The sequence below is a fragment of the Cryptomeria japonica genome, chromosome 5 (genome assembly GCF_030272615.1).
Source record: "Cryptomeria japonica chromosome 5, Sugi_1.0, whole genome shotgun sequence".
Classification (NCBI taxonomy): Eukaryota; Viridiplantae; Streptophyta; class Pinopsida; order Cupressales; family Cupressaceae; genus Cryptomeria; species Cryptomeria japonica.
This window is the reverse complement of record NC_081409.1, coordinates 625,528,089-625,555,395: the sequence shown is the minus strand read 5'-3', so window position 1 is coordinate 625,555,395 and position 27,307 is coordinate 625,528,089.

Below are 27,307 nucleotides of genomic sequence, written 5' to 3'. Positions count from 1 at the left end.
TTTGCTACACAAATTTTAACAAATGTTGAGATCACTAAAACATTGTTAGAAACATGGGATAATGATCTTGAATAGTTGAAGATTCATTTCAGTGACATTTTCTCAAGAATTAAATTGTAAAGACTTAAAAACTCTTATATTTATCTATATATGCAGTTTTTAATGACAAATTTTAATGTGATATATGTATTTTTCTTTTCAATTTGGCATTGTTGTCAAAGGGGGAGTAGAAATATGTATGTGATTTGAAAATTTTGTATGAACTATTAAGGGGGAGTCTGTACATTTTTGTAAGCACACTTAGTTGTCAAGATTTTTCTAAGTGTTGCCATCAACGCCAAAGGGGGAGAATGTTGGCATGATGATGATTTTTGTTGGATGACTTTATCTGTTGTCATTGATGACACACATACACACACGTATGTTCATATTGTCATAGTCATCTTAGTTAAGTAAAACCGGTACTACTATTAAGTCTTTATATTGTAAATCGATATCATATGTATAGAATAAGTCTAAATGGTATGAAGGTCTCTAAACCGGTATTTGTAGACCACCGGTATATGCAGGTAAGACAATCAGTTTTGGTCAATTCCACTATTACCAATTTCAAGATGTAGCAGAGAGAGAAAAGGAGGCACATGGAGACAATAGGTATATGAGTTTGATGTGGTGAACACTAAACCGGTATCAATATTCAAACTAGTTTTCCCTGATTGTGTGATGAGTTATCACCAATTGTGATGTGTTACCACCAACCGACATTTTTGGCGGTGATTTGTGATGTGTTAAGGAAGATTGTCTAGATTCACTGAACCTAGGAAATTGTGTTGAGGTTCTTGAGCTGACATGAAATTTAATGTCTATAAAAAGACATTGTGGTGAGTTATTTTTATATATGCAAGATACAAGTGATGTTATGAGTTAGAGTTGATGTGATTTTTTGAAGGAGTTGCAAAGTATGTCGGTGATGCAGTATTGAGTGAGTAGAAAAGGATCTAAACAAGCATAATGTTCTACTCCTAGATCAAAACACATGTTGTTTTCTAGTCACTACAGCAGTTAAATCCCCTAACCAGGTAAGCTCTAACAAGCTTTAATGTACAAATCCTCTAACAAGGTGATTCATTAACTTGGATATAAATCCTCCACAGAGGTTACCTTTAACCAGGTATAGCTCCTAACAAGGATTGGGATATTTAACAGGATCTGCTCCCAACAAAGCATTTTGTAGACCTTAACTGGTCAGTTACCTATTTTTGCAGATAGTTAACTTGTGAGTTCCATCTCACCGTGGTTTTTCCCAGTTGGCTTTTCCATGGATAATTACTTGTTTTATGGTGGATGTTTTCATTGTTATGAATGCTTTTATAACACTTTGGGTTGCAAGAAAATTCTTAAGAAAAATAGTTAAATGTTTTTACCGGTCTGGGATTAAAGTGTTATTGCTTTTGCCATCACTGATTCACCTCCCCCTCCCCTCTCAGTGCTTTATAAGTCTATCACTATCAACCTTTTTAGATGATTTTCTGATAACTAAGTACAATATGTAGCATCTCAAAGTCTAGCTACATGATGCACCTCTTATGGACAAGCATGGAAAATAAAAGTAGCACAAAGTCTACAAGTTACCCCTTTGCTCGAGCATCCTACAATAGTTTAAAATGTGACAAGAAAATCAAAGTCTGTAGTGTCAAATCTTAAAACCAATCTAAAACTCCAAACACAATAAGCAGCTAAAAATCTACAAAATTGAGCTTGAATCCCTCTTGTATAACACCTCAAAACTCACAATCAATCTCCATAACATGTCGTCACATAACACCTTGAATCAACACAAAGTTTGAAAGCAATTTGCCTCCTTTAATTGACTGCAATCTAATTTACAACTAAGCTCAAAGTCTTAGAGTGTACATACAAACTAACAGAGTCTTGTTCCATTGCCAAAAGATATCAACTACAATAGACCCCCTCAAGTATTTATAGGAGATGATCCTTGAGAAAAAGGTGGGAGGATCCCAACTAAATTGAGAAATTATCTCAACCACTATGACGTATTCCAACTATTGTCCTAATCTAACTCAACTTTTAGTTGCCTTACATGTAATTACATTTTATAAAAGTGCAAGTAAAAGTGATACTTGCAATTACAAAACTTGTTGTACATGTAACTTGTCAAAAAAAATTACAAATACACAACTGAAACTATTCTATGTGTCTGAAGAAACGACTCTAACTACATCATCCTCTTTTTTGAAAATCTGCGTGCTACTACAAGACACTCTGTGATTGAGGTAAATGAAATTTTGAACTGGAATAAGAACTTGCACCCTTGATAGTCTTTGTGTCTTTAACCAGCAAAATTCAACCTTTCACATGCTTGGGATAGTACCATTTCTTCAAGAGGGAAATGGTTGCCTTCCTCTTTTCATGTTATGACCATCTTTGTCCTGAAAGCATTCTATAATTTGCATCCATGAATTGTTGTTTTATCTCTTCTTCTTTTGTTCACTGATGAAGAACCCATAACACCTTGTTCAAGATGATATTGTGATAAAACAATGCCCATGCCTTGATTTGTTTGTTTGATATATCGTGTGTGCAAACAAGACTGACAAGAGAGGGGATAAATTGATGCAAAAATGGGCTCACAAGTGAATTTCGGGTTTTGAGGACTGCATTACATGTGTGGAAAAACAAGAGCATTAACTTGCAATTATGGAGAACAAACATGCAACTTCATATGTGTAATGGGTAAATACAAGTTTGTACTTGTAATTGGACCTTTAAGACTCATTTTCAAGTGTTTTTTAGTGTATTTTGGACCAATTTCGGGTTCTGGAAGGTTGGCTGCAAGTATGAAAACTCTTTTGAAGATGCAACTATGATCAGGTTTTAAAATTTTGACTGCAAGTAGACTTTAAATGGGAAAAATGGATGAAATGGTGAGAAATTGATTTTGACATGAAGGAGAAGATGGAAAGAATGATATAACTAACCGGTAATGGAAAACTTTATGTAACAAGGAAAGACACATCTTCAGCATGACAACTTGGAAAATGGGAAAAACTCAATTTGGAATCAGATTTATAAAACCCGAAATTAAATACAAATCTTAACATTGTAATTTTTGTAAAAACAAAGGTTAACTCTTTTTACCAAAGGGAAGGTCAACATAGCCAATGTTACTTGTATTCGGGTTTTAAAAACCTGAATACAAGTAAAGAGGAAAAAAGAAAGGGGGGAAAACATGCACATTACAAATTGCATTGCAAATAACCTATCAATTTGAGAAGATCTTTTAGAAACCCGAAATTAAAACAAGAGCAAGATTATTTACAAAACTTGATCAAACAAAAAAACTTAAAACAACAAAAAGAAAGCAAAATAAAGCTGAAAATTACATACCTTGCTTGATCAAATGCCCTAGACAAAAACAAATGAACCTGGGATGACCCGAAATTCTCTATAAATGGATGAAAGAGCCACCACATTGATAGTTCTTACAATAAGTAAAACGATTTTGCATTCAACCCAAAGCACAAAAAATGGCTTGGAAGAAGAAACCCATTTGGCATCAAACACTTCACATTGAAGGTTGGATGCAAAACACATCACACAAAGGTGGAATATGTGGTCAAAATCCAAGAAACAAAAAGCTTAACACAACAAAAATGGAAGCAAAAGACCCCCATGGCGTCATACATTCATGGCGCCACTCCCATGAGAATCGGATTCAAGTTGCAAAGCACCACAAGTTCACTACTTTTTGGGAAAAAACATGGTCGGGTTTCTCAAATCCAACCACAAGTAATGGGCACAAAAACTTTGAGCCAAAGATGCAATCGAGTTATAAAAACCCTATTACAAGTTTTAATAAAACTCACTTTTCCTGCAATCTTCCAAAATTGGGTTTTAGAGGAGCAAAAACACAAAAAATACTAAAAAGCACTAAAACACTTGAAATCGGGTTTTAAAATCTCTATTACAAGTTAAAAATAAATAAAGAAAGTAGGAACTTTTTAAAGAACTTACAAGTTCTCATTCACTTGTGTCTTTTATATTTACGTGTAGTTTGACCAAAAAGTTCCTACAAAACAACTTAAAAGACAAAAGGGGAAAATGAAAAAGAAAAAAAAAATTACAAGTTACACATCCTTTATAAACTTTCACTTGTAAGTTCTTGAAAAAAACCCTACAACTTAAAAACAAAAGATCTCTTTACTTGCAAAAGAAGGAAAATTTCCCACTCGTAGTCTAGAGGAAAAACCTGATTTAAAAAAAAAGACCAAGCAAACGAATAAAGAAAATGATGAAATTTGAAATGTGGATCAAGGATGAATGGAAGATTAGTCTAGTTCAAAAAAGAGAAAAAAATTTACCTCGAAAAGAGTGCCTTGGAGTAAAATCTCCAACTTGCAGTGACTTCTCTAAAACCCAAAATTGCAGAAAAAGGTAGTAAAATGAAGGCCAAAACTTGGACAACAATGGCAAAGACAACCCTTGATGATTTGACACTAACAAATGTGATTTTTTCACCTCGTAAAACATTCCTTAGAGACAAAAATGACATATTTTAAGAAAAAATTTGTAGGGGTTGTCACTTTTTTGAAAATCCAAAAATGAGGACAACACTCCACATTTTTGTTGCATATACTCATAGAGGTTTTATACCCTTGGTCCAAGGTAAACCAATCCATTAGGATTTAGTGTAATTTTATAGGAGTTTCATGTGTTTTGGGATATGATTTACCTCATGATTTTTCCTATCATTGTTTTTTTTTAATATTTTCAAGAAGCACAAAGGGATATATTTCTCTTCCAAGTGAAGAGTGGTAGTTTTACTGAAGAAAACCTGTTTAAAGACTAAAATGAGAGACTTGAACATGGAGAGAGAATCCAAAATTTGAGGCCCTAGGTCAACTAATTCCTCCTAATTATTTGGCCTCAAAAGTGGCTCTTGACTCTCAATCTCCTATAACTTCTCTCTACCGAATTCATCCCTTAAATATTGATGAATCCTTAGATAACTACATTAGAATGTGTATACAAAATCCTCTTTTATTTTTTCTTCATGGTAGTCACTCATTCCACCCCTTTAGACCACCCTAACAAGGTTAAAAGGTTCTCTTAGCTTTTCAAGAACAAAATGTTTGAATTCCCTCATTAAAGATGTTGAACCCTAAAATTGAATTAGGAATATACATACACAACAATTAAAATATATATTATATAAAATGAGAGTACTTAAAATTTGTGTATTTTAATTTTACATATTTGAAGTACTTAGATTGAAAAGTTGATTTTTTGTGAAAATTTTATTAAGTTTGTATATGCTAGTTAAAATATTAAAGCTATTGCTTGGGGTTTTTAGATATTAACAATATTACCCCTTTAACTACACACTACCATAACAACGATTGACACATAGACAACAAATAAATCATCTCCTCTATTTGTTTGTTAGATATGCTACTTACATTCACCATGCCAAACTCTAAAAAATTTATTGAATCCATATATATTGTAACTGGATAGAAATATGCAACAAAGAGTATAAAATCTCTAAATTAAAGAGCATTATTGAAGAGGCATTGATGTAAACATGTATGACATTTATTCTCTTTTTTATAGTTTTTCATCATCAAATTTATTACTTTTGTTTCATATTGTCTTAAGCCATCGAAAGTGATAATTATTTGTAACATCCATAATTCAAGAAGTCATAGGTTAACTAGTTCATCCTAATTGTTTGGCCTCAAAAGTGGCTCTTGACTCTCAATCTCATACAAATATCTACCAAATTCATCCCTAAAATATTGACAAATCCTTAGATGACTTCTAGAATTTCTATACTACATCCTCCTACACAAACATGATGCAAGAGTCAACAAGAACATTAAATCAAAATAAATAGAAACACTTTCCTAGTGTTCTCTTGAATCTATCCATGAACTCTAATACTAAATATAATACCTGAATTTTATTGACAAAACTAGTTATAAAACAACTAATTTTATTGTTTAAATGATTGCAACACCAATAGTGAAGCTCAATGTTGTCTAATTCATTAGTGATGTCACCAATCAATGACAATACTACACACCTACTCTCTACATATATAACATAAATGTATAGATACAAGTAGAGAGGTGTTTTGATCACAGTCTATGGAAGACATCACACATACCAATGCATCATATGCATACACAGTCATGATAAAAAATTATGCTTGTTGAGACAACCTCATAAGGATATGCATAGGGATAGCAATATAACTTAAAATAAACACTAAGATGAATAGATAGGGAAAAGTGTCTCGCCCTACATGAAATTTTTAGTCAATCATGCCTACCACCATGGAAAAAAAGGATAATTAAGAAAATGTGATTCGTTTAACTTATAAATGTCCAGATGAATGAAGTAGATTCAATAATATTCTACAGATAATTTATGTAACAATTATATACAACATTTATGTAACAATTCTATGTACATTTACCAATTACTTAGTTTAAAATATAACAAATAAATAACATGCAGCAAAGCCATAATTTTTTCTCTTTTCTTGTTTCCAAAAGAATGGGCATAGAGAGATGATTATTATCATTCTCTATGTAGTTTATTTTCTCATTCAACCATTAGGGATAACTAGGTGAATTATATCTAGTTGACTCATACATATAAATGTGTCTTTTTTATCATTGAAGAATACATAATAATAAAATGAGATTAAAATGTGTTTTTTTGCCATTTTTGACATTGTTTACCATAATATAAACTTATTTGTAATCATTACTTATCAAACTAATTCAATTTGTAGCATCGTAAATTTGTCACTGGGCTAATTTACACCTCATGTTTTTGCCCCTACTTTAGTGCATCTCCCCCCATCTCCTATTTGGGTTTGTTTAGTGCCCTAACTCCAACTTTTATGCCTCAAACCCCTGCCAAATGACTCTCTGGAGGTGTGTTCTCCTCCCTCACCTGGTCCCCCTCAATGGGGCCCATTTTTCAAGGGAGAGGTGTGACCTATCTCTTCGGCGGGAAATGAAGTCAATGGCTCAATATGATCATTGGAGGCTAGCCTAATTGGTAAATTGACCTAGATCCTCATATATAATGGCATTTGATCAACTTAATTTATTCCTAAGCAATCTAAGTCTTCACATTCAATCAATCAAGCATTCAAGCATTGAAGTGTGCATCATCAAGCATCTCAAGAGGCCTTCAAGGTTGCATATTCTTCATTCATCCATTGTGGAGCAACATTACATCATTCATATGCAAGCATGTGTGTATGATTAGGGTTTTTCATGTTCATGCAATTTTCATGCAACATATATGATTACATTCAAGAAGCAAAGCATCATTATCAATCATTGCAGATCTAAGGTATATCTTTCCATTATTTATTTTAGTATTTACAATATTTCATTCAAGGTTAATTCCTAAACTGGGGTTAGACTTAGGAAAACCCCTATTTCCAGCCTATTTCCCCATCTTTCCATGTGTAAGCAGTAGCTACGAAGTTGTGATCTTCAAGATAAGCTTTATTTACAAAGATGAATCAATCCCCCATTGAAGTGTGAAAAGTGTGGAGGGCCAGAGCAACTGTCACACAGGTCCCGACAAATTAGGAGCTCCTTTTGGGAATGGGTTTGAATCCTCTTACAATCCTCAGTTCTAGGTTTATCGCTCGATCTGATGACTATACCTTATTGTTCATGCATAATTACATCAACTTCAACCCATTTACCCTAATTTCAGCATCTTTAACAAATCAATTCAACTCAAGGGGAAGAAGAGACTCATCCAAGATCCTTGGAATTTGTTCAACATTTAGACCTCTTAGGTTTAGATCTATCAAATTCCTATCTTTCCCTAATGTAATGGTCCCCAAGTAAAAATTAGTGGTTTTCATCCATCTAATTATGGAAACCCTAATGTTTCATCATTACATTTTGGTGAATCTAACTCCTTACACCCCTAATTTTCATTTATGTTCTCAGATTTGAGTGTATGCAATTTAAAATTAAAATTTACAAGTTTAGTTTCCAACTGAATTTCAAAAATTTAGAGGTTAAATCAACAAAAACCCTAATTTTAAATTCTAAAATTGAGCTTGTGGGTTGTCTAATTTGGATCAATCATTTAAAATCTGATTATTCATATAATTTAAAATTCAAATTTTCTCTCCTAGATCTCATTTTCGAATTGAATTACATAAATTTAGTGGTTGAAATTACAAAAACCCTAATTTATAATTCTAAAAGTTATTTGAGGGTTGCAGAATTTTTCAAATCCATTTTTAGATTTGATGTTTATGATATGTTATGCTATGATTTAGAGGCATTTATTTTTCAAATTCACAAATCAAATTTCTTAATTAATTGGTTAATTAATCACTTTTACAAAATTTTGCATTGTTAAATCATAATTTTCAAATTTAAAATTTGAAATTTCCCTCCTTATATTCAATTTTCCATGCATATATTGAGTGAACATTACATGACATATGAGTTTCTTGTTTGATCATAAGAGCATATGGAGTTCTTATCTTATTTTGCTAGTTCAATTTCAAGTTACATTAAACATGTTCCCTTTCATGCATAAGATGATAACCTAGTTCTCCCTTTCATTCATAGCTATGATTTATCCTCTCCCAAAATTGGTCCTACCAATGAGGGCACATTGGTGCAAGAAGATAATATGAACACTTATTTCAAATATATCCCTTCTAAATATGGAGCTTTGGAGAATGGTGTTCATACTTCTCCTAAAATGTACCTATCGCATAAGGATTATTTGGTGCAATTGGATGATATGGTAGCTACTTTTCCTAGTGAAACCATACCTTCTTTTCATGATCTTCCCCCTAGAGATGAAGCATTAATGGCATATGATAGTCCCTTTCCTAAAGTTTGTCTTAATCATAAAGATACCTTAGAGAAAGAGGACGATGCTATTCCCCATCATTATAATGTTTCCAATTCTTTCTCTCTATAAAATGAAGAACTTAATAAAGATAAAATCAATGCCATTCATATTACTAAGAACCCTAAGGTTGTTCCTGATTATCATACAGTTCCTTACACATATAACAATGAAAGGTTTACTTTGGAAACCGACAAGAACATACAAATGGACGCACAATATGCTTTGTTAGTTCCTAGAATCCTCTCTCCAATTCAATCAAATACACCATCTCCTACTAAATAAGTTCCAAAAGAATAACTCTTGGAGGATGATTGGGGATCCTTAGATTTCACGCACTCCTTTTGTAGAAAATCTAAGATGCCTAAATTTGATACTCAAAATTTTTATCCTAACACATGTTTAGAAATTGATTGGGTCTCTTTAAACTTCAATCCAATTCCACCTAAGAGTAAACCCTCTCTTGATCCTACACATAGATACAATAGACAATTTTTAGGATGCGCACAACAAAGTCTTGAATCTCATGAGAAATCATACTTTTCTAATAAAAAGCTAGGTTTCCAATCTCTTCCTTTGTCAACATCCCCTCCTCCATTGTTTAGTGAATCCACAACTTCTCATTCCAATATGGTATTAAAATAAGATAATTTTGATAACTTAATGATGAGTGAATAGTACCAAACCGGTACTGAGAGGGGGGGGTGAATCAGTACAGACAAAAATACAGTCCAAAACCGGTTTGATAGCAGACACTTCAAATGACTGGCAGACAATGACACTGGTTTGAAACAGAGTGCAACTAGTAAAGATAAGAATGTCTGAGACAAGCATTAACCAGTTACTCACTTAGCTTTTCACTCAACTCGAGACTACACTACCATTTCACCCTTATGTATAAATAGGTAATCTATCATTAGATCATAATAATAGCTAGTTCAACATGTTTTATTGACGGGCATAAAACACAAAACCATCATATGCTTGACAGGTAATAGCAAAGCATCACAAGATTAAAGCATCACACATGACACACATATTTTTCACGTGGAAACCCAACTGGAAAAAACCACGGTGGGGATGAATACCCACAAGCTATTTTTGAACTCTTTAGAAGTCTGCTCTATTAGGAGCCTTGTCCGGTTAGAGACATTACAAAAGGTTCTGCTAGGAACCGATCCTGTTAGAGATCACCCGGTTAAGGGATGGCTACAATACCCGGCTAAGGGTTAAACCCTATTAAAGGTTACCTTGTTAGAGGATTTCAAGAACTCAATAGCTAAAGGATTCCGAACTTAGTAGCTTTGAGTTACCCTGTTAAAGGATTTTCAGCAAGCCGGGTAAGGCTACTCTGTTAAGGGATTTTCCAACTGTTGAGGTGGTTAGAGATCAACAGGTATTACAATGATCTGGTAATAGCACTCAATGCTAATGCAGATCCGCTTAAGCTCCTCTTCACCTTCTGCACTTACACTCTGCAGGTATCACTTCTCTCCTTTTGGTCTGGCAAGAATCACATATCCTTTCTCTTGGATACACACACACAACTTTTGCCAACAACCTCAGAAAGAGACACAACATCGACCTTATAGGAAAATAGATAGGTCAGTAGCATAAACCCTAAACCCTAAACCTGTTAGGTTAAGGAATTCAAATGGTTCAATCCTGACCGTTGAGAACGCTACATTAAATGTAGCAGATCTTGATCTAAACTCAAGACATTCTCCATCGTCAATTTCTACTGATTTTATGGCAGCTGATAACCCATCACACGTTATCACCATTTTACAGACTTCGCACATTCCCGAGGTAGATAGGAACAATCTCCCTCATGCAAGATCCTTCACGCACACAGGCTTGTGTGGCAACATGATCTGTTCTTCTTTACAATGCTAACTCATCACACAATATCATCAGTTGAGCCACACAGGCTTGAAGCACATCAACCGGAAACCCTAAAGTTGAGACTACCAACCAGTAGTCATACAATACTTCCATATGTCGGTTCCCATAACTATATGTTGGTTCACCATGAATAAGCACACCGCTTCACTTTAGCACAAATGTCGATTCATAGTGTTATATCAGTTCTGACATATGCCGATTCACACCTCTTCATCATATTGACATCAATGACAACATACAATTTCATTATGTCCTCATACCAGTTCACATAATGCCAACAATTTTTTTGTTTGATATTCATGCCAATTTAATATCTCTTCTATTGCCATTGTGTTGTCATTCATGTCAACCAGTTTAGGATGGCAACCGATATGGAAGATTAATGAGTAGTGTTGTCATCGATGCATACCAAAAATGGTTTCATTGATGTCAACTAGCATAGCAGGTTTGATGTAGAGGTATGGTTCCAACAACTTGAAAATGCTCCAAGTTGCTCACTTGCTCAACTGGCAACCCAATCCCTTTCAATTGGGATTTTCCCAACCAGACCTCACACCTTAAAAAGAAACAAATCAATGTCTTGTTTCAATTTTTTTCATCCCCATAATTCCCCATTGAGACATTTTACAAAGGTTATCAACTTTGGTTTGTCAACCCCACAAGTAAAGTGCTCAAAAGTTGCTCAAATGGCTCACACCCCTCCAAAATGATTCTACAAGTCCACAAACACTCAAATCAAGTTTATTAGGATCCAACAACCTCTAGTGATAGTAAAAAACCCTCATATTGGGTTGATCAAGTCTCAAACGGGTCAAAGTGCAAAATGGCTATTCTAGCCAACTAGCCCTCAAAAGTGACTTTTTGGTTTCTCTCCCAAAAACTACAAAGGACCAAGAAATTTTATTTTATATTAACCATTAACAACCTAGGATAGAACTTTTTCCAAAAGGGTTTGATTTGGAACCTTCTACAAATACCATTTCTAGTAAACCCTCAACTAGGCTAAATGGGGCTAAATGAGCACTTTAACAAAGGAACTACCCTTAAAATTGGAAATTTCTCAAGGGAAGAAATTGGAACACCTTGGAGAACTCAAAAAAACACCAAATGCAAAGTTACAAGTCTTGGTTTGCATCTGATAAAAAATTATGGGGAAATGTCAAAGTCTTCTTCACCACCATATGCCAGTAACATGGGGATGCCTGGCTTCAAACTTGAAGAAAATAATCTCCAACTGCATTCTCTTGGTATGAAACCTCTTGAATATCATATTACACTCCCAGAAAATAATCTCCAACTGCATTCTCTTGGTATGAAACCTCTTGAATATCATATTACACTCCCAGATCTTCCATCCAACCAAGTTTTAGACTCTTGCCATGATTAGATTGGAAGAAAAGGGAAAGAAAAGATGAAAACCTTGGTTTATGCCCTTTTCACGGGCTGTTTTGGACTGTTACACAATAACTTGCTCAAAACTCCACTTCAGAACCTCTAGTTGGACTCAAAAGAAAGGTATTTCACCCCTCTAACTCCCCATGAAATAATTTTTCAGTTTTTAGGTTGATAAATTCCGTACCAACCAAAAGAACAGCAAATTTTCTGGAAAATACAGTTTTTTTATTGATTTCAAATGTCAAGTTTCACAAATTTCGACCACACCAACCCCCAAACGAGTTTGTTGAGGAATTTTATAGTTTTCCCAACATGTTAAAACTGATTTTATATGGTTATGAACATTTGGAAACTAATTACAACAACTTTTTGAAAAGTTGCTTTACAAATTGACAACTTTGTCAATTTTTGACAATTTTTGACAATTTTTGCATTTTACCATTCAAACTAATTTTATCATCAACATAGGGACCTAAACACATTGAAATGGATATAAATAGACCAAAAAAACCTTGACTCCCTAAATCTACTCATCCTAAGTCCCTTTGACCATAGTTGACCATAGGGTTTATAATGCACCCTAGGCCACTAGGCCTTACAAAATGGACAATTAGGACCTTATTACAAAACAAAACATAAACAAAGAATTCTTTGATCCTTCCCAACACCTTGCTATCAAAAAAATTAATTTTTCAATCAATAAATTATGAAATTGAGGCTTGTGCCCCTACACCATACTCCCGGGGTGGGCTAATCTCATTTCCACATGAGATAAGTTGGTCCAGTGAAGTGTCATGCTTCAGAATTTCTGCCTCATCCATCCATACTGCCTCTTCAACAGTTTGTCCTACCCATTTCACAAGGTATTGTTTGTATTATTTATTTCTGGTCTTCTTAATGACCCTTGAAATCAATGATCTTTTTAGGCTTTTTTGGTGCATGAGGAGGTATATCAGCAATGTCCTCTTGAATCTCCTCAACATGAAAGTCTGTACCTACAGCAACATGCCCTTTATAGGGTGTTAGATCACATACATTAAAGATAGGATAAATACCAAGGTTAGAGGGAAGAGATATCTCATAGGCATTCAACCCATGTTTCTTCAAAACCTTGCAAGGACCCACTTTCTTCATGAGTAACTTTGTATGCTTCCCCTTTGGTAATCTTTCTTTCCTCAAGTACACCCACACCATATCACCAATCTGAAATTGTACATTCCTCCTCTTCTTATCAGCAAGTTCTTTATACCTTTGTGAACTCTTTTGGAGGGCTAGCCTTACTTGATCATGCACTTCCTTCATGCTATCAGCAAATTGTTCACCATGAGCACTTGTTTGCCCATCATGTGGAAGGTCTCTCAACTCCAAGATGCCTCTTGGATTTTTCCCATACACAATCTGAAATGGACTCCTTCCTCTACTCCTATTCATAGAATCATTGAATGCAAATTCAGCTTGTGGAAGTACAACATCCCACTTCTCTCCATATTGCTTTGTCAAGCATCTCAATAGGTTTCCCAAGGACCTATTCACAACTTTAGTTTGCCCATCTATTTGTGGATGGTAGGCTAAACTAAAGTTCAAGTTTGTTCCCAACCTCTTCCATAAGGTTCTCCAAAAATGGCCAATGAATTTCACATCCCTATCAGACACAATTGTTAGAGGAAGTCCATGTATCCTTACAATCTCTTTGAAAAACAAATTTGCTACATAGGTTGCATCACTTGTACTCTTACATGGCAAGAAATGTGCCATCTTGTTGAACCTATCTACAACAACAAAGATGCTATCAAAGCCTTTTTGAGTCCTAGGCAATCCCATTACAAAATCCATACTACAACTTTCCCAAGGCCTTGTAGGTATGGGTAATGGTTGATACAAACTTGCATTGGTGGAAGTACCTTTGGCCTTTTGACAAATAGTGCATGTTTCAACAAATTTCTTCACTTCACTTTGCATCTTGGGCCAAAAATAATGTCTTCTTACCTGTTCAAGGGTTTTATCCAACCCAAAATGTCCACTCATTCTTCCACAATGCTTTTCTTTCACAATATTCTCCCTCATTGAACACCTAGGAATGCATAGTTGATGTCCTTTGAACAATAAACCAGCTTGGATCAAGTAATCAACATATTCAACATGGTATGCTTAAGAAAAATCAGAACAAACTTTATAAATTTCATGAAAGTCTTCATCACCTTCATACATACCTTTCAAGGAGTTAATCCCCACACTTTGCAACTTCACCTCTTGAATTGTCAAGGATCTTCTACTCAAGGCATCTGCCACCTTGTTTGCAACTCCCTTTTTGTGTTTGATTGTAAAGGTATATGCTTGGATAGATTCTACCCATTTCATATGCTTGTGACTCAACTTCTCCTGGCTATTCAAGAAGCTAAGTGCCTGATTATCTGTAAAAACAACAAACTCTTTTGGAAGGAGGTAATGTCTCCACTTTTTTAAAGCTTGTACAAGTGCATACATTTCCAAATCATATGAGGAATACTTTCTCTTTGTCTCATTAAGTTTCTCACTAAATAATGCAATGGGCCTACCTTCTTGACTCAAAACAACCCCTATTGCAACATTAGATGCATCACATTCAATAGTAAAAACCTTTTAAAAATCTAGAAAAGAAAGTATAGGCTACTTTGCTACCTTTTGTTTGAGACTTTGAAAAGCCTCCTCCACCTCCTTGGTCCACACAAACTTTCACTTTTGTCCTCCCTTGATTGTATCTAGGATAGGTGCACAAACTTGGCTAAAACCTCTTATAAACTTCCTGTAAAAGGAAGCCAAGCCATGGAAGCTTCTAACTCCAGTCATTGACCTTGGAGAAGGCCAATTCAAGATGCTCTCCACCTTCTCAGGATCCATCTTGATGCTCCCACCTGAAACTATGAAACCAAGATACACCAATTCTTCCTGCATAAAAAGACACTTGTCCACATTGATTAGGAGCTTTTCTTCCTGCAATCTCTTAAGGACCAAATTTAAATGTTGCATATGTTCATCTCTATTCTTACTAAAAATAAGAATATCATCCAAGTAAACAATAACAAATTTACCAAGGAAAGGTTTTAGAACTTCATTCATGAGTCTCATGAATGTAATAGGTGCATTGGACAAGCCAAATGGCATCACTCTCCACTCATAAAGGCCTCCATTGGTCTTAAAGTTTGTCTTCCATTCATCTCCAACCCTTATTCTAATTTGATGGTACCCACTCTTCAAATCCACCTTTGAATACCACCTTGCACCCCCTAGATGATCCAACAAGTCCTCAATCCTAGACATAGGGAACCTATACCTTATAGTGATCTTGTTAATGGCTCTTGAGTCTATACATAACCTCCATGTACCTTCTTCTTAGGTGCTAGCATGGCTGGAATAGCGCATGGACTCATACTTTTAGAAATCAAACCCTTATCTAAGAGTTCCTGGATTTGTCTTGCCATTTCCTCATTTTGTTGGGGTGTTAACTTATAGGCAGCCTTATTGGGAAGTATAGCCCCAAGAATCATATCAATGTTATGGCTAATCTCTCTAATAGGAGGTAAGGAATTAGGTAACTCCTTGGTTACAATGTCTTTGTAGGTCTCAAGCAAATCAGCCACCTCCTTTGGTCCTACCCTCCTAGATTCTTCCTTCTTTTTGTGCACCTTCTTTTCTTCCTATTTTGGCAACACAACCAAAGCATAACAAGGAGTATCCTCCTCTTTCAAGCATTCTAAAAACTCTTTCTCTCCTACAAACAAAAACTTAGATTCTTTTGCTTCTTCACCATTATCAGGTAGGGGTAGTAAAGTTACTTCTCACCTTTATACCAAATGGTGTATGTGTTCTTCTCACCATCATGCCTTGACTTCATGTCATATTGCCATGGCCTTCCAAGCAGCAAATGGCATGCATCCATGGGTACAATGTCACAAAGTACCTTGTCCTTGTACTTGCCAATAGAAAACTCCACCCATGCTTGTTCTTCAATGATGGTTTGCTGCCCCTTTGTAAGCCATGATACCTTGTAGGGTCTTGGATGCTTAATCCTCTTCAATTTTAGTTTCTCTACTGCCTTAATGGACAACAAATTATTAGTAGAACCTGAATCAATCACCACACTACATACTTTGTCACCTCTTCTACAAGTAGTTCTAAAAAGTGCCTTCCTTTGGGGTGGCTCTGGTGGACTAGGTGCTTTGATCAATGTCCTTCTCATCATCATGATCTCTCCTTGTTCAGGCTACACAAAGGATCCATGAGAGTGAACACTATGTGTGTCCTCATCTCTCACCAAATTTTCTCTCCTTTCACCTTGTTTGTTTGCCTTCTCTGGACATTTGGATGCAACATGCCCCATTTGATGACACCTATAGCATTTTATGCCTTCTAGGCCTCTTCCACTACCTCTTCCTCTAAATTTTCCTCTCCTTCCTCTAAAATATCCTTTAGAGCTGCCTTCCCCTTGTTCATTTCCTTGACTTGATTCACCAAGGTCTTTGGAACCTTGTCCTCTTCCTTGAGGCATATTTCTACACCTATTTCCAAAGTCTTTTTGCCCTCTCCCTCTTCCACCTTGATCACTCTTCCTCTTGAGTTTCTCCTCAACCTTCAAAGCAAGTTGAAAGCATTTTTGGACTGTGGGAGGGCTGCTTAGACTAAGTTCATCTTGAATGGTAATTCTCAACCCTTGCAAATATTTTGCAAGCTTCACACATTCAGGCTCCACTACCTTGGACTTCATCACCAATTTTAGGAACTCTTGAGTATAATATGAGACACTCATCTCCTTTTGTCTCAAATGCATTCTCCTCTTATGAAGTTGGACTTCATAATCATCAGGAACATATGCATCCCTGATCAATGCAACCATCTTCTTCCAAGTGGTCACTGGATTCTTCTTCTCCTTCACCCTATCATCTTGAGTGAAATTCCACCATGTAAGGGTTGGTCCCTTCAACTTAGACTTAGCAATCTTAACTCTTTGAATTTCAGGTATGTCTTCACATTCAAAGAAGCTTGTGAGGGCATCAATCCAATCCACAACAGCATCTGGATTCAAGTTTCCATCATAGGAAGGTAGGTCCAACCTAACATCCATGGTCCTTCTCTCCATGGCCTTCAGGGTCTTCACAAGTAGTCTCTGATCAGTAGGCACTTCTTCTTCTTCTTCCTGCTCAAGGGGTTCCTCATCACTCCCCTCTTCAACAACATCAGAGTTTCCACCACTTTTCTTACGAAGTTCCCCATTAAGTCTATCAACCTCCTTCTACAAGGAATCAATCTTGTGAACCAAGTTTTGATCCTTCAAAAACTTCACTATCTGTGCATTAGTCATCCTTGAGGATAACTCACCCTCTTCTTCTTCCCCTGACATGGCTAAACTGAAACAATCCTTCTCCTAAGGATCACACTTGCTCTGATACCAATTGATGTAGAGGTATGGTTCCAACAACTTGAAAATGCTCCAAGTTGCTAACTTGCTCAACTGGCAACCCAATCCCTTTCAATTGGGATTTTCCCAACCAGACCTCACACATTAAAAAGAAAAAAATAAATGTCTCATTTCAATTTTTTTCATCCCCATAATTCCCCACTGAGACATTTTACAAAGGTTATCAACTTTGGTTTGTCAACCCCACAGGCAAAGTGCTCAAAAGTTGCTCAAATGGATCACACCCCTCCAAAATGGTTCTACAAGTCCACAAAGACTCAAATCAAGTTTATTAGGATCCAAAAACCTCCAATGATGGTAAACAACCCTCAGATTGGGTTGATCAAGTCTCAAAGGGGTCAAAGTGCAAAATGGCTATTCTAGCCAACTAGCCCTCAAAAGTGACTTTTTGGTTTCTCTCCCAAAAACTACAAAGGACCAAGAAATTTTATTTTATATTAACCATTAACAACCTAGGAAAACACTTTTTCCAAAAGGGTTTGATCTGGAACCTTCTACAAATACCATTTCTAGTAAACCCTCAACTAGGCTAAATGGGGCTAAATGAGCACTTTAACAAAGGAACTACCCTTAAAATTGGAAATTTCTCAAGGGAAGAAATTGTAACACCTTGGAGAACTCAAAAAAACACCAAATGAAAAGTTACAAGTCTTGGTTTGCATTTGATAAAAAATTATGGGGAAATGTCAAAGTCTTCTTCACCACCGTATGCCAGTCACATGGGGATGCCTGGCTTCAAACTTGAAGAAAATAATCTCCAAATGCATTCTCTTGGTATAAAACCTCTTGAATATCATATTAAACTCCCATATCTTCCATCCAACCAATTTTTAGACTCTTGCCATGATTAGATTGGAAGAAAAGGGAAAGAAAAGATGAAACCCTTGGTTTATGCCCTTTTCACAGGCTGTTTTGGACTGTTACACAATAACTCGCTCAAAACTCCACTTCAGAACCTCTAGTTGGACTCAAAAGAAAGGTATTTCACCCCTCTAACTCCCCATGAAATAATTTTTCAGTTTTTAGGTCGATAAATTCCGTACCAACCAAAAGAACAGCAAATTTTCTGGAAAATACAGTTTTTTTATTGATTTCAAATGTCAAGTTTCACAAATTTCGACCACACCAACCCCAAACGAGTTTGTTGAGGCATTTTATAGTTTTCCCAACATGTTAAAACTAATTTTAGATGGTTATGAACATTGGGAAACTAATTACAACAACTTTTTGAAAAGTTGCTTTACAAATTGACAACTTTGTCAATTTTTGACAATTTTTGACAATTTTTGCATTTTGCCATTCAAACTAATTTTATCATCAACATAGGGACCTAAACACACTAAAATGGATATAAATATAACAAAACAACCTTGACTCCCTAAATCTACTCATCCTAAGTCCCTTTGACCATAGTTGACCATAGGGTTTATAATGCACCCTAGGCCACTAGGCCTTACAAAATGGACAATTAGGACCTTATTACAAAACAAAACATAAAAAAAGGATTATTTTATCCTTCCCAACACCTTGCTATCAAAAAAATTAAGTTTTCAATCAATAAATTATGAAATTGAGGCTTGTGCCCTTGCACCAAGGTCACCGGTAAGGAAGAGAATGTCATTTAGCATAATGATCATTGGAGTCACCGATACACAAGTTAGTGTTGGCTTGTGTTGAATACATAAGGACTGGAGACCAGTATTGGATAACAACCGGTAAGTGACATGTTGGCAGTGCATTGTTGCCAACCAGCAAGTGAGCATGCAGGGTGAGCTAATGAAGAAGTGGCAATCGGTATGTTGTTGGATGGTTGGATGTGAAACAACAGGACTCCCACCTAATAAACATGTTGTCACCAGATGATGAGAAGACTCACAGAGAGTGTGCCCAACTAGATCATATGTGCATGTTTGAAGATATGCCTTCTCAAACAGTGAAGCCATATTGGTGCATTGTCAGATGCAAATGACAAGGTTTCACTCCCACCGGTAAGTGGAGCTTATCTCCCTTTATGCATGGAATGCATCTTAGACCTCCGAGATAAGATAGAAGAGTTAAAGGTAGGTGATTGAAGCCTCACACCGGATGAACTAGTGAAACACTAAGATGCCTCATGTGCATAAAAGTAGAGATATGCACCAGATCAACAAGGGTTGGCATGTTGTGCCACCGAGACAAAGAAGGAAGAACAAAGAAGTGATTTCTTTGTCACTTTGACAAACCGGTTAAGATGATGTTCGGGCTGATGATGAAGAAGGCAAGGTTGAGCAGCTGCAAATAGAGAATGCAACTGGAATGTAGATATAGGTTGGTGCATGTCAGTTGAATTTTGATGGCATGGCATCATCAAGTTTATTACTGGTATGCAGGTAGATGCATCATCAACCGATAAGTAGGACAATCGGTGAGCTAGCAAAGAGGCAAAGTGAAAAGACTCTATTTGATGTAGATGGGCATGCAACAGGTTGACAAGGATGGTGACTAGGTAAAGGTGTTCCACCAGCAGAATAGCAAAGTGTAAGTTTGAAGGCAGACTGGTTAGGGTAGAACTAGCGAGGTAAGAGAACCGGTAGATGAACCCGGTTGTGTGGTTGGTCGATGATCTTGTCTGAACTAACTTAGATGGCTTAGCAGAGATGGATGCTGATAGAGATGCCACATGGAGTCCAAGTGTCAATCAAATGGACCGTACATTGTTGGTGAGGTATGTGGTGACTAGTCGAAATTAATGTTGATTGCGTGAATCACGGGTCAAGAGCAGAAGGGTGTGGCCTGAGACAGATTTGATCTCAGAGATCAAACTCATTGGCATCATGATTGATGCAATTTGTCCAAGCGTTGATTGGTGTAGGTGAATTTATCTGCGTGATTGCTTCATGTTGTCGTGTTTGCTAAATATAGCAAATGTATTTTGGATGTGACATGTTTGGCGGTGATAGGTGATCGGTTGTAGGTGTTTCATCTCTAAGAAGAGATCTGATCTGATCTAATATGTCTTGTGATTGGTGAAGGAACCCTAGCACACTAGGGATTTGAAAATCGGTTATGGTAGGAAAACTCAGGTATAAATATGCCAATTGAAGATCGAAGAGGATTGATGTTGCAGGACGGATATTGAAGATCAAGAGTGAAAGTACAATAGAGAGCCAACCAGTCTGGAAGTCCGTCGAAGATCAAGGAGACTGAGTACGTGAGACAGAACTGGTTAGAAGAGTTAAACTGGCAAGGGTATGGTAACTGGTAGACTGTCATTGAGTCTGACAGTGGTGTGAGTCGGCAGTGGTTGAACCGATAGAGAAGAGGAAGAGAAGAGCATAGAAGAGTGAGAATCTGTGAAGAACCAGCAAGCTGAGAACAGGTAGTGATCAGAGAGCAGAGAATCGGTAGAGTGAAGAAGACTGGTGGTGGCTAGTAGCAGTGTGCTAGAGCAAGCAAAGAAGAGGCAGAGAGAAGAGTACCAGTAGAGGAAAGATAGAGGGTGAATTGGTAAGGTTGCAGCAGAGAACCGACAGAGATCTGTATAGAGGTGAACTAGTGGAGAGACATGTGTGAGAGTTATAAATTTCATTTGTAACAAGGATATTACTTTTGTTTTAATATATCATATTGTATTCAATAAGTTGGAGCTTGGTGTAGGAGTTGGTTCTCTTTGGGTTGGTGCCCTAAAATTAGGGGTCGGTGCTCCTTGGGTTGGTGCTCTAAATCAGGGGTGGTGCTCCTTGGGTTGGTGCCCTAAATGTTGTAACCAATGTGTTTATTGTGAGGCTGGATTGGAGCAGTAGTCTCCAACAACATTTCTCACTGAGGTTTTTCCCATCTTGGGTTTTCCTCGTATATATCGGTGTTATGTGATGTGCCTTTGTGTGGTTGCATTGGGTTGTAATGTTTTATCTTACCAATAGGTTATCTTGGCATTAGGTTTGATAACCTATAATCACTCTTAGTATTAAGAGGTTAGGAAATTGGAAATCACTTATTCACCCCCCCCCCCTCTCTCAGTGGCATCTTGTGTTAAACATCTTTTTTGGCCTAAAAGAAGAAGGAAACGTAGACAAAACCTTGAAAATTCTTATTTTTGCATGTATCATCAAATTCATGACCATTCTACTGATGAGTGTCAATCCTTGAAAATAAAAATACAGCATTATCTTGATTTGAGTATCATAAAAATAACATCTGACAATAAATGGCATATTTCTCATAATCATTTCAAATAATGTTCAAGTACCTATTATGTTGCTCCTCACTTTGTGACATTATTAGCCTCCCTATTATGGGCTCATTTCCAATCATAGTGGTACAATTTCAGGTGCAATCATACTTGGTGAGCAACATAATTGTCTATTTATTCTTGTCTCTATGCTTGGGGGGAAATAATATTTTCTTTCCTCTTTCTATTGTTTCATTATTTCCTTTATGGATTGCATTCTTAATAACTTGATGTCCTTTCTTGCATATAATTATCCTTCATGTGAATACATATGTGTTTCTCGGTTAGGACCTATTCTTTATTTGAAACAGTGCGTCTCTTATGAATAATCTCTCCTTAGGGAATGTGTGATCCTTGATCCTAATATTTCCTTGACCTCTTGCTTGGGGAGGCAAGGATGGCATTCTCCTCTCTCCTTTTTGAGGATTTCTTCTTTTGTGTTGCATTTTACATAACGTGATGTCCTTTCTTGCATAGATTTATCCTTCATGTGATTATATTTGTGTTCCTTGGTTAGGACCTATTCTTTGTTTGAAATGGTATGTCTCTTATGAATAATCTCTCTTCAAGGAAGTTGTGTAATCCTTCTCATTGTCCCTACACTTGAGGAGCAATGCTCTCTCTCTCTCTCTCTCTCTCTCTCTCTCTCTCTCTCTCTCTCTCTCTCTCTCTCTCTCTCTCTCTCTCTCTCTATTGTCCTTTCTAAGGATCCAATTTTTCTTTTTTGTGTCTTGTTTGCTTATGATTTGACGTCATTCCTTGTGTGAAGTTGTATTTTGCTCAAGGATTCTCTCTCTTGCAAGAGGTGTATGTCCTTGGCTACAACCTCTTTTTCACTTGGAAATGCACATCCATTATAAACTTACCCCTCACATTGGATCAAAAGTGTGTCATCCTCCATCAAGAATCCCTTTCACTAATCAAGAGGGGGAAGGTATGCATTCTTGTTCTCCTTCCCTTCCTTTGGTATAAGATGTTATGTTTGTTCAAGAAACTCCTCTTGGAGGTAGATGTCTTTTGAGAAAATATCTATTCTCCTCCAAGGATCCCCTTTACACTTATTGCAAGATATCTCTTTTTCAACTATCTTATCCTTTCTTGAAGAGTATTCCCTCTTTAGCTTGGATTTATGACATTGTTTCCTAAAGGATATCTCCTTGGTGTTGAAGGTGGGTATCCTTGTTTCTAGCTTCCTTAAGATATCAACATAGGGCTATGTTGGCCATTTGGAGGAATTGATTATGTATTGCATTGATGGTTTTTCATTGATGTCAACACTAGCTGTTGTGGTTGTTGTACCGATATCCTTTTGGTCCCGGTAGGTTGTTTGGTTTTTGGTTGGTAAGACCATGATGATCCGGTATGCTCTGGTATGATTTGGTTTATGGAATTGGCTTAAATATGTTATTCATGCTACTCAGATTCATGTTCATTCAGTTGGTTTTTATTTGGTGATCGGATGTTATCTTATATGCTAGTAAGCTTGGGTTGTTGATCTGGTGAGGGTTTCATCCACAAAGCTTTGTTGAATATTTTTTATGTTATGCATAAGTGGTCTTGGTGCGACTTCTAGTAGAGATTTGAGATGCATATGGTGATCATGTTCAAGACTTGGCTGATTGGGATCATTGCTTTAGCATGTGTGGACCTAAATTGGGTCCAGGTCTATCTAGGTTTTGGATTGGCTTAATGTGACGTGTTGCTTAGTCTTCTCAATGTCATTCTGGGATGTCTTATGGGTTGGATATTATTTGTTTGGTCTCAGGCCTACATGTTTTGTAATTATGTAATTTCTTTATTGTCTGGTGGTCGACCTTATTGTTTATGGTTGAGGGTTTGTATATATGTGATGTAAGATCTCATTGTATATCATGTGTGGAATATAAGGAATAAGGAAAGGATGGTATAGGAGTGAATAATATAATAATCATTCATGTAGATGATTTGGTCGATCATTGGTGATCAAGTTGGGTTTATGTAAGAGGATTAATTCCTCCAGTATTGAGCTTAACCAGAATTGTATTCAGGCATTGGAGATGCTATCATTGCAGTTCATTCTTCCTTTCGGATTGTAGTCTAGATTTTTATGTAGTCAATGAGACTCCTTTTGTAATGAGCAGTGTGCTATAGGTTGTTGGCCTTCCTACAAGTGCAGGCCCCTCAATTTGTAAGCACAAACTTACTGCAGAAGTATTATCTGACTATGGGTAGGCTTCCCACCATGGTTTTTCCCTTTACCAGGTTTTCCACGTACAAATCTTGGTGTCATGTGGGTGGTATTTATTCTCTAATTGTTTCTTGTGCTTAATTGATATATCTACTATTTTGGTAATTGGTTTATGCATTTCGGTATTGATCTTATGTGTTCTAGTATTAAAGTTTTTAATTTTTTAAGGTTCTAGTAATCTGGTGACAATTGATTCAACCCCCCCCCCCCTCTCAATTGTCTTCCGGTTATTTGAATTGTCTAACACTTTAGGGGGGGGTGGAACCCATATCGCCCTCTTTGTACCATATTTTTGCATGTCTTAAATGGGGTGTTCATTCTCAAAACTAGAGAAAATAAACTCTTATACGAGATGCTTCACACCTGAAACCAAACACAACATTTGATATATGTCTTATACGGGGTGTTCATTCTTGAAACCAAAGAAAACAAACTCTTATATGGGATGTCCTCGAAACCAGACATGTATCTATCTTAAACAGGTTGTACATTCTCAAAATCAAAGCAAACAAACTCTTAAACGAGATACTCCTGAAACCAGACATTCTCCCCTTGGCATTTGCATTATATGTCTTAAACATGTTTAAGTACACTCAAAACCAGAGGAAAAAAACTCTTATATGGGGTGCTATACTTGAAACTAGACATCACTTGAACACATGCACGAGGATGAGTGGAACTAGAAAAACACAGCTAGACTATTCCTTAGTTCTCCTCCCCAACATTGATTACCTAGAAAAAAATATCTAGAGTGTGTATCTATGTCCTTTGTCATCATTCTTCTCATGGATTACATAGAAAAACACATCTAGCATGTATCCATGATCTCTCTTTCCTTCTTATCATGAACTCATACCTTTGCTATTGGTGGCTCATGGATGATGTGTGCTTTTCCCTTTTATGTGATCATTTGTGTTCTTGAGATGGCATTTTTCAAGAATGATATTAGTTGTTGAGACATTTTGACATCGAGGTCTCTTCGGCTAGTTGAATTGAGGTCTTGTTTTTGGTCTTTAGCTCTTGTGTTGTGTGTCTTTTTCATTTTTTTCCTTTTTGTATTTCTTTTTCTTTTGTTTCCTTTTTGTTTTTATCTTATTTTGTGTGCTCTTACATGTGTTTGGGTGAGTTAATATCCTAAGATTGGGGGCTTAGTTCCTCAAAATTAGTGATGTATTATACTCCTGGTGATTGTGCTCCTTTGCTCCTCTCTTTCATCTCTCTTTCATCTACTTTACCATGAGTATTTGCATAGGCTCATAGATTCTTGATTGGTGTGGATCTGATCATTGGCCAATTAAGTTTTTAGCTTCTTCTTTTCCTATTCCTACGAATCCACTTTCAAATTTCGGCTTATGTGGCTTTGTGACTCTTCTTTGTATGAACTTGTTGCTCAATAGTGGTGAGATGGGGCCCCCGCGTATGGTACAACTATGTATTCCTTTGTCAAGAGGCTTTAGTATGTCAAGTATCACCTTAAGCATTCGAATAGGTCATGTTTTGGCAATTTAAGGGCCAAGAAAAGGGAAGCGTAGGAGCATCTTATTGTTATTACTTTCCAGATAAGGGATCTCATATTTTTCAAAGGGTCTTGGGAAAGTTGAGTCCCAGGCTCTTAAACTGGTGGAGGAGTGGGAGCTTCGGAAGGAGATATTTTGGAAACAAAAGGCTAGAATTGATTGGCTTCGAGAGGGTGATAGGAATATTGCTTTTTTTCATCACTCTGTGCAGGCTTGAAGGTATAAGTGTTATATTTATTCTTTAGTTAATTCTGAGGGTGTTATGATTTCTTCACAATAGGTTGTGTCCAGAGAGGCTCAAAAGTTCTATTCTACTCTATTTATGGAGGATTCTCCTCCCACGGAGGCTACTGAAGATATGGTTCTTGCTTGTATTCCTTCTTTGATCTCTAATGATTTGAATGTGGTTCTTACTCGTCTAGTTATTTTGTTTGGGGTGGAGGAGGTGGTGTTTGGCATGAATAAGGGGAAAGCTCTTGGCCCTGATGGTTTCTCAGTTAAATTTTTCCAAGTGTTTTGGGATAATGTGAAGCTGGATTTGTTAGAGGTTATGCGGGAGTCTTTTCAGAATAAATAGGTAATTCATGCCCTGAATGCTACTTTTCTGATCCTTATTCCTAAGAAGGACGGTGTTGATAGGCTTGAATTATTTAGACCTATTGCGCTCTGTAATGTGGCATACAAGATTATTACAATATTGATTGTTGAGAGGCTTAAATCTTGTTTTCCAGTTATTATCTCTGAGGAGCAAGGTGGATTTATTGTAGGTTGTGAGATTTTGGATGGGGTGGTGGTTTCTTTTGAGGTCACTCATTCCATGGCGACCTCTAAGGTTAGGTCTATGTTCATCAAAATAGATATGGCCAAAGTGTATGAGAAAGTCAAATGGAGTTTTCTTCAGAATATTTTGTTGGCATTTGGTTTTTCTACAGATTGGGTGAGTTGGACTATGATTTGTGTGACTTCTTCCTCATTTCAGTTATTGTGAATGGTGAACCTTCAGGGCTTTTCGGTGCTACCAAGGGTCTTCATCAAGGGAATCCTCTCTCTCCATATCTATTTATTATTATAAAGGAGGGGTTGGGAAGGTTTCTTAAATTCAAAGTTTCTCAGGGATTGATTCATGGTTGATAGTGGGGGTTGGGTCTGTTGATGCTTTCTCATCTCTAGTTTGTGAATGACACCTCTCTCATGGGGTTGGCTCGTATTCGAGAATCTGCATCTTTTAGGCACATTATGGATATCTACCTTGCTGCTTTGGGTCAAAAATTGAATGAGCAGAAGTCATCTATTTTTTTCTTCAATACTCCTCAGGCTATCCAGCGGTGGATTGCAGCTATTTTGAGATTTTAAATTGGGTCTCTTCCCTTTGTCTATGTGGGTATTTCTCTTGCTATTGGTCGCCAACCCAGGTCCTCCTGGCAAATGTTGTTGGATAAGTTAAGGAAGAAGGTAACTCATTGGACTCATAGATGGTTATTTATAGTTGCTAGAGTTACTTTGCTCAAGTCTGTTATCCAGGCCCTCCCCATCTATAGGTTCTTTGTTCAAGCAGCCCCAATGTATTTTCTTAGGGAATTTGAGGCTCTCTCTCATCAATTTCTCTAGAGTGGAAACTTGTTGGCTACTAAGTGGAGCCTTGTGAAATGGGAATCTGTATGTAG